Below are 12,507 nucleotides of genomic sequence, written 5' to 3' on the forward strand. Positions count from 1 at the left end.
CCATTGTCGATTGTCGGAAAAACCCAACTGCTTCCTTTTAGGGAAGGAAATCTGCTGTCATTACCCGGTCTGGCCTACATGTGGCTCCAGAGCCACAGCAATGTGGTTAACCCTCGACTGTCCTCTAAAGACGATTGGGCGATAAGTTCTGGCCCAGACAGCAACACCCACGTCCCACGAATGATTAAAAAAAAACTTTCAGGTCCGGGATTGTGTCCAAGAATCTGCTGTGCAATCTAGTAGTTCACCAGCCCGTTGTAGGGCGGCACTGCTGCCTCACAGCGCCAGGGAACCGGGTCTGACTTGGGTCTGTGCGGAGTCTGCACATTCTCCCCGTGTCTGTGTGGGTTTCCTCCGGGTGCTCCAGTTTCCTCCCACAATCCGAAAGACGTGCTGGTTAGGGCGCATTGGGCCGTGCTAAATTCTCCCTCAGTGTATCCCGAACAGGCGCCGGAGTGTGGCGACTGGGGGGGTTTTCACAGTAACTTCATTGCAGTGTTAATGTAAGCCTACTTGTGACACTAATAAATAAAATTTAAACTTAAGGTGTGCCATGACATGTAAAATACTGGGGCCAGTGCCTTGGGACAAGGGGGGGGGTCACAGTTTTAGGACACTAGCTGGGCCACTTAGGGCTGAGATGAGGAGAACTTTCTTGCATTCATCAATCGAGGGATTGAGTTTCGGAGTCGGGAGATAATGCCGCAGCTGTATAAGACCCTGGTCGGACCCCACTTGCTCAGTTCTGGTTGCCTCATTACAAGAAGGATGTGGAAGCCATAGAAAGGGTGCAGAGGAGATTTACAAGGATGTTGCCTGGATTAGGGGGCATGCCTTATGAGGGTAGGTTGAGGGAGCTGGGCCTTTTCTCCTTGGAGAGACGAAGGATGAGAGGTGACCTGATAGAGGTGTATAAGGTGTTGAGAGGTGTTGATCGAGGTGATTCTCGGAGGCTTTTTCCTAGGGCTGAAATGGCTGCCACAAGAGGACACGGGTTTAGGGTGCTGGGGAGTAGGTACAGAGATGTCAGGGGTACGTTTTTCACTCGGAGGGTGTTGGGTGCGTGGAATGGGCTGCCGTCAGTGGTGGTGGAGGTGGATTCGATGGGGTCTTTTCAGAGACTTTTAGATAAGTACACAGAACTTAGTAAGATAGAGTGTTACAGGTAAGCCTCATAGGTAGGGACATGTCCAGCACAACTTGTGGGCCGAAGGGCCTGTATTGTGCTGAGTTTTTCTATGTTTCTTCACTCAGACGGTGGCGAACCTGTGGAGTTTCCTACCACAGAAGGCTGCGGAGGCCACGTCACTGAATATATTCACAAAGGAAGTAGCTTTCCACACTCTAAAGGGATTAAGGGGTTAATGGGAGAGCGCTGGAATGTGGTGTTGAGATAGAGGAACAGCCATGATCGGAGCTACGCCTGTTCCGAGAGTCACGGGATGGGATTTTCCATGTGTACTTGCCTCAAGGCCGGAAAATCCCATCCAACGTCAAGGGATCTTTGCATCGTCCTGTCCCGCCTGCTCCGATTCCCATGGCGGGTGGGATAGAAATCCCACCCATAGAGGCATAGACCACAGAAAGAGGCCCTTCGGCCCATCATGTCTGTGCTGGCCATCAAGCACCTATCTATTCTAATCCCATGGCCTTATATGCCAGGGCGTTCCAAATGCTCATCTAAACGCTTCTTAGATGGTGTGAGGCTTCTGCCTCTTCCTCCCTTTTGAGCTGTGAGTTGCAGCTTCCCACCATTCTCAGGGTGAAGAAGATTTTCCTCAAGTCACCTCTAAATCTCTTGCCCTTTAAATTAAATCAACGTGCCCTGGTTAGTGACCCCTCTACTATCTACTACCCCTTCCTATCTGCCCTCTCTCTATCCCTCAGTAGTTTTTACACCTCAATCAGGTTCTCCCTCTCTGCTCTGAGGAGAACAATCCCCCAGCCTCTCTCCATAGCTGAGACACTCCAGGCCCAGGCAGCATCCTGGGGAACCTCCTCTGTACCTTCCCCATTGCAATCACATCCTTCCTATGGTGTGGTGACCAGGACTGCACACAGTACTCTAGCTGTGAGCTAACCAGTGTTTTATACAGCTCCATCACACCCTTCCCGCTCTTATATTCTATACCTTGGCTAATAAAGGCAAGTAGCCCATATGTCTTTGTAACCACCTTATCTACCTATCCTTCTGCCTTCAGGGGTCTCTGGTCCTCTGTACTTCCTCAAGCTCCATTATATACTCCCTCGTCTTGCTGGTTGTCCCCAAATGCATCACCTCACGCTTTTCGGGGTTAAATCCCATTTTGCAGGAGGCCATTCAGCCCATCTGACAGTGCATCTTATCCAGGCCCTTTCCCCAGGCCCTATCCCCGTGATACCACACATTTATCGTGGTTCATCCAGCTAACCTACACATCCTTGGAGGAAATCGGAGCACCCGGAGGAAACCCAAGCGGACACGGGGAGAACTCTGCACCGACAGTGACCTGAGGCTGGGATCGAACCTGGTCCCTGGCGCTGTGAGGTAGTGGTGCTAACCACTGTGCCCACCGTGCTGCCCATTTGACCAGCTCATCTCTATCATCTAGAGGCTTTCCCCTCCCCTCGCTATTTACCACAATAATTGTGCTGTCATCTGCGAACTTGCCGAGTATACCTTCCCCGCAACCTCAGTTTGATTAATGTACACCAGCAAAGGACCCGGCATTGATCCCTGCGGAACGCCACAGGACACAGGCTCCCAGTCGCAAAAAACAACCTTCGACCCTTAACATACCCACGCATGAATAAAAGCAAAACTTGTGTCTGAGCCTCAAGGCTCTAAGTTCCCATTTCCGAGCTGGTGTTGCAAAACTGAAGGCAACCGCACCATTGTCAACAAAACCGCAATGTCAACAATATGAAGGAGACTGTCATGGACTTCAGGAAGCGTAAAGGAGAACATGTCCCTGAGTGCATCAAAGGAGAAAAGGTCGAGAGCTTTTCGGTGTCCAGACCTGTCCTGGACTCTCCATGCTAACACTACAGTTAAGAAAGCCCCACCAACGCCTCTACTTTCTCAGGAGACTAAGGAAATTTGGCATGTCGGCTACGACTCTTTACAGACGCACTGTAGAAAGCATTCTTCCTGATTGTATCACAGCTTCCTATTCTGCCCCAAGACCACAAAGGAACTACAAAAGGTCACGAATGTAGCCCAATCCATCTCGCAAACCAGCCTCCCATGCATTGACTCTGTCTACACTTCCCACTGTCTCGGCAAAGCAGCCAGCATAATCAAGGACCCCACACACCCCAGACATTCTCTCTTCCACTTTCTACCTTCGGGAAAAAGGTACAAAAAGTCTGAGGTCACGTACCAACCGACTCAAGAACAGCTTCTTCCCTGCTGCTGTCAGACTTTTGAATGGCCCAATCTTGCATCAAGTTGATCTTTCTCTACACCCTAGCTGTGACTGTAACACTACATTCTGCACCGTCTCCTTTCCTTCCCTATGAACGGTATGCTTTGTCTGTATAGTGCGCAAGAAACAATGCTTTTCACTGTGTGTTAATACGTGTGACAATAATAAATCAAATTGAATCGAATCCGTGCTGCGCTGTTGAAGGTGCTGTCTTTCAGAGGAGATATTAATGGACAACCATCTGAACAGAAAGATCCCACTGCACCATTTTGCAGAGAGCGGGGTGGCGGGGGGAGGTGAGATGGTCCCAGTGTTCTGGCCAATATTCATCCCTCAGTCAGCATCTTCTGCCCGTTACCAAGTTACTGTTTGTGGGCGATTATAGAATCCCTGCAGTGCAGAAGGAGGCCATTCAGCCCATCAGGTCTGCACCAACAACAATCCCACACATCCCCGTGGTTGCTGTGCGCCGATTGGCTGTCGCTGCTTCCCCTACTTCGGAAAGTACTTTATTCCAGTGGTTAGCACTACCGTCTCACAGCGCCAGGGACCCAATTCCCAGCTTCGGGTCACTGTCTGTGTGGAGTTTGCACATTCTCCCTGTGTCTGCGTGGGTTTCCTCCAGGTGCTCCGGTTTCCTCCCACAGTCGGAAAAATGTGCTAATTAAGTGCATTGGCCGTGTAAATTCCCCCTCAGTGTACTCGAACAGGTGCTGGAGTGTGGCGACTAGGGCATTTTCACAGCAACTTCATTGCAGTGTTGGGGAGACGAAGGTTGAGGGGAGACCTGATAGATAGAAGTCTCCAAGATAAGGAGGAACATGGACAGAATGGATAGTCAGAAGGTTTTTCCCAGGGGGCATAGGTTTAAAGTGCGTGGGACAAGGTTTAAAGGATCGATTAAGGATCGAGCTGGCAGTCTGACGCGAGGCGAGCCTGTCCCAGCCCGACCTCTCAGTGCTCCCCTGATGCTCTTGGCTGAGTGTCTTGGGGGCCCGAAGCGTTTACTTTGAAAAAATTAGAGTGTTCAAAGCAGGCCGGTTGTTTGAATACCGGGTGAGGGGGGAGAGGTATAACACGGATATTTGACGGAGGTTTTTCACACAGAGGGTAGTGGGGGTATGGAATGCTCTGCCAGGTAAGGTGGTGGAGGCAGGTACACTGGAGTTGTTTAAGGGTAACTTAGACAGGCACATGAGTGGGTTGGAGATGGGAAGATACAGGAGATTGTTTTAAATAAAGTTCATTAGCATTGGGACGTCCCTGGTAATGTAAAAGGATATGGTATGATAATAATGTTTTTCTCTTTTAATTCACAGGGTTTAAGTCGGTCCTCCTTGTTCTCCAACGAGGGGCATACATACGATGGGTTGTACTTGGGCTGCTCTTGAATGTTCGAGATTGGCCTAGTGCTTCATGTCGTTAGTGTGTGCTTAAACTGGACAAGATACTGGGCAAGACGACAGCTCAGTGACTATCGCTGTTTGCTGTGCAGACACGTGGATTTGGGTCGGTGTCTGTGGGAGTTTGCGCATTCTCCCCGTGCTTACGTGGGTTTTCTCCGGGCGCTCCGGTTTCCTCCCACACCCCAAAGATGTGCTATTAGGCTGATTGGAAGTAATAAGTTGTCCCTAAGTTAGTTTCCCTCAATGTGGATTGCCATAAAAACAATAGATAGGGGTCATGAGTGGAGGGGGGGACTGGTAATGTTAAAACGGTGGCGCGGTCTCGTTGGGCCGAAGGGCCTGTTTCCCGGGCTGTTTTTGTCCTTTGTTCTTTGAGATGTACGAGGCACATTTTTTATCGAGAGTGGTGGGTGCCTGGAACTCGCTGCCGGGAGAGGTAGTGGAAGCAGATACGGTAGTGACTTTTAAGGGGCGTCTTGGCAGATACACGAATGGGATGGGAATAGAGGGATACGGTCCCCGGGAGGGTGGGGGTTTTAATTCAGTCAGGGGAGCATGGTCGGTGCAGGCTTGGAGGGCCGAAGGGCCTGTTCCTGTGCTGTAATTTTCTTTGTTCTTTGTTTTTAATGTAAACCTACTTGTGACACTAATAAATGAATAAAATAAGCTTTAAACTAAATGCTTTTTAGCATGTTCTGATCATGAGCATGCAATATAAATTTCCTTTTATTGTGACTCTATTATATTCTCCTATCCCCTAACATAGAATTAGAGAATCCCTACAGTGCAGAAGGAGGCCATTCAGCCCATCGAGTCTGCACCGACCACAATCCCACCTTTCCCCATAACCCCACATATTTACACTGCTAATCCCTTGACACTAAGAGAGAATTTATCACGGCCAATCCACCTAACCTACACATCTTTGGACTGTGGGAGGAAACTGGAGCGCCCGGAGGAAACCCACGCAGACATGGGGAGAATGTGCAAACTCCACACGGACGGTGACCCGAGGCTGGAATTGAACCCGGGTCCCTGGCGCTGTGAGGCAGCAGTGCTAACCATTGTGCCACCATGTCACCCTCACCCATCAGTTCTAATGCAATAATCTATCAGCAGGTACACTAACCGGTGTGTAATTATTCCATGTCTGCAGGTAAGGTGAGAACTGCGGGGCCCACTTCACCGACAGGTACAGTACTTGTCCGAGGTAGCAGTCTGTACCTGAAGGATGGTGTGGGGGGGTGTCCCAGAGTCCGGAGCTCGAAAGGTACCAGGAGCCCTACTGCGGGTTTGAGCCGTTCGAACGCTGAGGGGCGCCACAGCGACTGGCCTCGCCCAGCAGTTGTCAGGCAGTGACAAGGTTACGATCTGGGGGAGGGGGCTGAGTGTAGGGTGACAACATTTGCTGATGCGACGAAGATGAGTGGAAAAGCAAATTGTGCGGAGGGTGTGGAAAGTCTGCAGAGGGATCTGGATAGGCTGAGCGAGTGGGCGAGGACCTAGCAGATGGAGTACAATGTTAGCAAATGTGAGGTTATCCACTTTGGTAGAAATAATAGTCGGGGGAATTACTATTTAAAGGGCGAAAAGCTGCAGCATGCTACAGTGCAGAGGGACCTGGGGGTCCTTGTGCGCGAGTCGCAAAAACCCAGCTTGCAGGTGCAGCAGGTGGTCAGGAAGGCGAATGGGATGCTGGCCTTCATCGCGAGGGGGATTGAATATAAAAGTAGGGAGGTCTTGCTGCGGCTGTATAGGGCATTGGTGAGGCCACAGCTGGAGTACTGTGCGCAGTTTTGGTCCCCTTATTTGCGAAAGGGTATATTGGCCTTGGAGGGAGTGCAAAGAAGGTTCACCAGGCTGATACCGGAGATGAGGGGTTTAGCCTATGAGGAGAGATTGAATAGACTGGGCCTGTACTCATTGGAGTTTAGAAGGCTGAGGGGGGATCTTATAGAGACTTACAAGATAATGAAGGGGATGGATAGGGGAAGAGATAGAGAGATTCTTCCTGCTTAGAAAGGAAACCAGAACTAGAGGGGCACAGCCTCAAGATAAGGTGGGGGGGACAGTTTAGAACGGAGTTGAGGAGAAACTTCTTCACTCAAAGGGTGGTGAATCTCTGGAATTCTCTGCCCGTTGAAGTGGTGGAGGCTGCCTCACTGAATATATTTAAGTCACGGGTAGATAGATTTCTGATAGACAAGGGAATTAAGGGTTACGGGGAGAAAGCGGGTAAGTGGAACTGATCCACTTCAGATCAGCCATGATCTTATTGAATGGCGGGGCAGGCTCGAGGGGCTAGATGGCCTACTCCTGCTATTTCTTATGTTCTTATGAGGTCAGCACGGAACAGGAATTCGGTGCTAGGGCGAACCGCCATCAGCAGAAGGGCTGGCGATTCTGAATGATGGGAGGAATTGGGCATGCGCGGGCAAGCAGCACACTGTGACGTGAGTGTGCTTTGCCCTTCCCAATCATATCGGCTTACCCCAATGTGTAACAAGGCTGTTCCCTCTCTCCCACCCACCTCCCCCCTCCCCCTCACATCTTCATCTCTCACAGTTTACCCTCTGATTTCAGCTTCTCTGCTGTTTGGCCATTCACACCCTCTATTCTCTCTATGGACTGCCATTAGCAGCCTTTCTCCTGGTTACTGTGGCTCATCTTTCATTCCGTCCCCCCGCAATATAAATATCTCCCACTTTCTCTGCCTTTTAGCTTTAGCAAAGGGTCATCTGGACTCGAAACATCAGCTCTTACAGACACAGCCTAAGATTTTCCAGCATTTTTGCTTTCAGATTCCAGCATCCGCAGTAATTTGCTTTTATCCGAGATTCCTCGGGTCATTCATTTCCCTCTCTGCCACTGATATATAGAACCCTACAGTGCAGAAAGAGACCCTTCAGCCCATCGAGTCTGCACCCAACACAATCCCACCCAGGCCCTACCCCCATATCCCTACATATTATACTAATCCCTCTAACCTACGCATCCCTGGACACTAAGGGGCAATTTCTTAGCACGGCCAATCAACCTAACCCACACATCTTTGGATTGGGGGAGGAAACCCACACAGACACGAGGAGAATGTGCAAACTCCACTCAGACAGTGACCCGAGCCGGGAATCGAACCCAGGACCCTGGAGCTGTGAAGCAGCAGTGCTAACCGCTGTGCTACCGTGCCGCCCACGTCCTCTGAGGCCGGGGACCCTTCCCCAGGTTAGCTTTATTTACAAACTTGCCTTCGCTCCAAAGAGCGCAAAAGGGGTCCAGCCATTCTCACCCCAAACCTGACAAATGGGGCCCCGGGTCTATCCCCGCCCCCTCCACCACCTCCCCACAGCCCCCACCCACTACAGGGTGGGCATGACGGGAAAGAATTCCCCCTCAGAATCCGGACTGCCAGTAGCCCACATCTCTGTGTATAGGTGAGACTCCTTGGCCAGGGAGTGTATGGTGACTTCAATCGGGGAGCTCATACTCGAAGAGACCCGCTTCACGGGTCTGGTCGACGTCAACACTGGGTCACTCCTCGGGGCCTTTTGGCCCCCTCCAGCCTGCCCGCTGGGAGGCGCCACCCTTGCCGGGGAAAACCGTGACCGAGGAGCAGAAGGCTAACCGGAGATTTGACAAGAAAAGTTTCAGATAAAAAGCGGGCGCTGGCACGAACGAGTTGAAGTTAGCCGACTGCCGCGAATCCGACTGGGGAAAGGGAAGAGTAAAGGCGCGGCAAACGGAAACGAAAATGGGCAATTTTTTTTTTGTCGAGAGGGATCGGGACAGCGATTCGAAGAAAAGGAAATGATTGGCTGGCATTCCGAGAGACACTGGTCTGCATCCCTCTTTCACGGCAAAGGGAATGGGGAAACGAGAGGCCCCGGCACAGCACTGACAAGTCAGCACAGAAAGAAGAAGTTGAGGTTTCTCGAGGCCGGCCCGTTTAGATGTGTGTTTGTCTTCTATGTAACTGGTGAAGCAATCAGCTGGATAGAGATGGAGCAATGCACAAAACAACTCCACAGCACACTGCACAAGGTGGTAAAGAAATAGAGAAGCTAGACAGCAGGGAGGGGGCCATTCGGCCCTTCGACTCTGCCTCTCCATTCATTTTGACCATGGCTGATCATCAAATTCAATATCCTGATCCCCATGCCCCCCCTTCCCCCTCTATATCCCTCGGTCCCTTTAGCCCCAAGAGCTATTTCTAATTTCTTCTCGAAATCACACAACGTTTTGGCCTCAACCACATTCTGTGGGAGCGAATTTCTCACATTCACCACCCTCTGGGTGAAGAAATTTTCCCACACCTCAGTCCTAAAAGGTTTACCCCTTACCCTCAAACTATGACCCCTAGTTTTGACTCCCCCCACTGTGCAAACAGGCCCTTCGGCCCAACTTGTCCATGCTGCCCTTTCTTTTTTTAAACCCCTAAGCTAATCTCAATTGCCCGCGTTTGGCCCATATCCCTCTATACCCATCATACCCGTGTAACTATCTAAATGCTTTTTGAAAGACAAAATTGTACCAGGCTCTACTACTACCTCTGGCAGCTTGTTCCAGACACTCACCACTCTCTGTGTGAAAAAATTAACCCTCTGGACCCGTTTGTATCTCTCCCCTCTCAGCTTAAACCTCTGCCCTCTAGTTTTAGACTCCCTTACCTTGGGGAAAAGATATTGACTATCTAGCTGATCTGTGCCCCTCATTATTTTATAGACCTCTATAAGATCACCCCTCAGCCTCCTACATTCCAGAGAAAAAAGTCCCAGTCTATCCAACCTCTCCTTATAACTCAATCCACCAAGTCCCGGTAGCATCCTAATAAATCTTTTCTGCACTCTTTCTAGTTTAATAATATCCTTTCTATAATAGGGTGACCAGAATTGCACACAGTATTCCAAGTGTGGCCTTACCAATGTCTTGTTCAACTTCAAAAAGACGTCCCAACTCCTGTATTTAATGTTCTGACCGATGAAACTAAGCATGTCGAATGCCTTCTTCACCACTCTGTCCACCTGTGACTCCACTTTCAAGGAGCTATGAACAAATACCCCTAGATCTCTTTATTCTCTAACTCTCCCCAGTGCCCTACCATTAACTGAGTAAGTCCTGCCCCTGGTTCAATCTACCAAAATGCATCATCTCACATTTGTCTAAATTAAACTCCATCTGCCATTCATTGGCCCAATTGATCAAGATCCCATTGCAATTGGAGATAATTTTCTTCACTGTCCACCATGCCACCAATCTTGGTGTCATCTGCAAACTTACTAACCATGCCTCCTATATTCTCATCCAAATCATTGATATAATTGACAAATAACAGTGGGCCCAGCACTGATCCCTGAGGCACATTGCTAGTCACAAGCCTACAATTTGGAAAACAATTCTCTACAATCATGCTCTGGCTTACCATCTGGTATATCATTGGGAACATGCTTTCTGAATCTACCCTGTCTAACTCCATTAGAATTTTATAAGTTTCTATGAGATCCTCTCTCACTCTTCTAAGCTCCAGTGAATATAATCCTAACCGACTTAGTCTCTCCTCATATGACAGAGCTGCCGTCCCAGGAATCAGCCTGGAAAACCTTCGCTGTGCTCCCTCTACAGCACGGACACCCTTCCTCAGACAAGGAGACCAAAACTGCGCACAATACTGAATATACCCTGCGTAATCCTGTTAGAATTTTATAAGTTTCTATGAGATCCCCTCTCACTCTTCTAAACTCCAGTGAATATAATCCTAACCGACTTAATCTCTCCTCATATGACAGAGCTGCCATCCCAGGAATCAGACTGGTAAACCTTTGTTATACTCTCTCTACAGCAAGGATATCCTTCCTCAAATCCAACAGCTTCTACATGCCAAGGAACCATTTTTGAATCTTCTGGTTTGTGTCAACTCATGTTGGAGTAAGATAAGGATAAGGTGTCCTCAGATAAGGAGACCAAAACTGCACACAATATTCCCAGAGTGGCTTCACCAACGCCTTAAACAATTGCTGCAAAGCATCCCTATACTCAAATCCTCTCGATATGAAGGCCAACATACCATCTGCCTTCTTTAATGCCTGCTGTACCCGCGACTGATGCACGAGGACTCCAATCCCTCTCAATTTATACCCACTCAAATAATACTCAGTCTTCCTATTATTGCTACCAAAGTGGATAACCTCACATTATACTGCCACGCAGACAGAAGGCGTGCTGGCCTTTGTCGCTCGGGCCATTGAGTACAAGATATCATGTTGCAGCTTTATCAGGAAATGGTTGAAGATTCCAAACTCTGACATTGCTCTGGCAATAATACTGAAGGCTTGTGCTCCAGAACTTGCTGCATCCCTAGCCAAGCTCCTCCAGTGCAGCTAGGACACTGGCATCTACCCGGCAATGTGGAAAATTGCTCAGGTGTGTCCTGTATCCAAAAAGCAGGACAAATCCAACCCAGCCAATTGCTGCCCAATCATTTGCCGTCGTTACGGAAGTGACGGAAGGGGTCATCGACAGGGCTATCAAGCAACAGAGTAATGCTTGGCATTGCTGTGCTCAGAGGCGCCCAGTTTGGGTGTCTCATGAAGCTTTCATAGAATCCCGGCAGTGCACAAGGAGGCCATTTGGCCCATCGCGTCTGCGCCAACAATCCCACCCAGGCCCTATTCCTGTAACTCCACATATTCACCCTGCTAATTCCCCTGACGCTAGGGTCAATTTAGCACGGCCAATCAACCTAACCCGCACATCTTTGGAACAACGATGGTTCCAAAGTGTTCCTTAACCACCCAACAACAATCGAAAATTGGCAAAAAAATACCAGCCTCTAACCTTGCCCGTAGCACCCAAATTAGGATTATATTCTCTGGACTTTAGAAGAGTGAGAGGGGACCTCATAGAAACATCAAAATTATGGGCGGCACGGCAACAAATGCTGGCCAATCCAAGGGACGAGAGTGGGGAAAAGACTCAAAGGTGCTATAGGAATGCAGGTTGTTGTAAGCACCAGAGAGTAAACACCAGCACGTGCTGCTGGGGGCTGAAGGGCTAGCTTCTGCATTATTACCTTCCCCGTTTCAATTTCCCATTTCGCAGCGGGTCAGTCCTCTCGAGAGGCAGATATCGGAAAACCACAAGAGGACACAGGAAGGTAGAATCGTTATCAGCAGGATGGACAGCTCATGGGGTTAGAAACCACAAGCTCTGAAATGTAAATTCTTCATGATCCGACTGTCAATCCCACTCGACAGCTGAGGGGACGGGAGAACGTCTCCGTTCTGTTTCGTCGCCAAGAGAAATGGCCCAGAAAGAGAGAAGGAAAATGTCAACACCTCCTGAAACATCTTAGGGTAAAAATTCCCGATCCTTTCCAGTCCATTTTTAGGGAGCTGCTGCTGTAAAACAGCTGAATTTATAGACTTATCTTCTTCTATTTTCATTCATGGCATTGGGTGTCACCACACTGGCCAGAATTTATTGCCCATCCTTTGAACTGAGTGTCTCGCTCCACTTCAAACAGTCAACCACACTGCTGTGGCTCACATGTAGGCCAGACCTGGTAAAGATGGCAGATTTCCTTCCCAGAAGAGTGGCACAAATGGCACAGTGGGCTCTCACGGCTGCCTCATGGTGCCAGGGACCCGGGTTCAATTCCCAGCTTAGGCCACAGCCTGTGTGGAGTTTGCATGTTCTCCCCA

The sequence above is a fragment of the Carcharhinus amblyrhynchos genome, chromosome 35 (assembly GCF_965287045.1).
Source record: "Carcharhinus amblyrhynchos chromosome 35, sCarAmb.v2.hapA, whole genome shotgun sequence".
NCBI lineage: Eukaryota > Metazoa > Chordata > Chondrichthyes > Carcharhiniformes > Carcharhinidae > Carcharhinus > Carcharhinus amblyrhynchos.